The following is a 986-nucleotide window of genomic DNA, read 5'->3' on the forward strand; positions in this document are numbered from 1 at the left end:
AGGGCCCATCCACGAACCCACAGCTTCTCTTTTGCCTGCTTGCAGATTGCATTCAATATCCAACATCACAACATTACTCAGTATTACTTATATGGGACCTTTAAAAAAAAAATTCTACATTATCAGGCATGATTAAAAACACAGCGAGGGGAGGCAAAGTCTGGTCAGCCCCTGATGCTTTTTCCTCTCCCCCGCTTCTAACCTTACTAATAAGGAGTAATTCACATACTAACAATGTAAAGCCCTCTATAAGCACTTTACCATCGCTGGCAAGCCCAATTAATGTCCGGAAGTGTTCGACTTTATGCTCGTTAAGCACTCAGGAAGCTGTTGCCCAATGAGCGCATGTTGATCCACACATCATAAATTATGACCATTAGTAGGCAAAATTTTTTGCCCTGTCGGGATTTGTAAGTGAGGTTCTAAATGTGGTGATGCGGACAGATTCATGACTTCATGGAGTTTTATGCGAACCTATCTCTGGTTTTAAAAACACTGCAGGGCAAAACAATAGACTGTGGTTTTCCCCTCTTATTTTAAACCAAGATTTACCTAACAGCCCAAATGGCATATATTAAATGGACTCTCTCTTTTTTTTCCTTTCTCTCTCTCTCTCTGCAGGCACTGTGTTGGGCAGCAGCGGACACGATCCATTGCAACAGCAATGTTTCATAAGGGAAAAGCAAACAACGTGCGTAACAGTAGGTTATAAGACTTTAAAGGCTTCCACAACGAGGCTTTGCCAATAATTGTATTTTACAAGATTGAAACGCTGGAACTGCTGAGCTGCAGCAGGAGACAGAAACACATGAAACCCTTTTGATTACATAAAACAACATCTCTCCTTTTTTTTTTGTCTCTGCACAGACAATAATAAAACACAGGGGGGAGATTTCAGCGAGCTGAGCTTTGATAAAAAACAAACGCTTCCAACTTCTAATACGCAGAAAGAAAGTGCTGCACACACACACACACACACACACACA

Source organism: Stegastes partitus, unplaced genomic scaffold, assembly GCF_000690725.1.
Source record: "Stegastes partitus isolate 25-593 unplaced genomic scaffold, Stegastes_partitus-1.0.2 Scaffold551, whole genome shotgun sequence".
In the NCBI taxonomy this organism is placed as follows: domain Eukaryota; kingdom Metazoa; phylum Chordata; class Actinopteri; family Pomacentridae; genus Stegastes; species Stegastes partitus.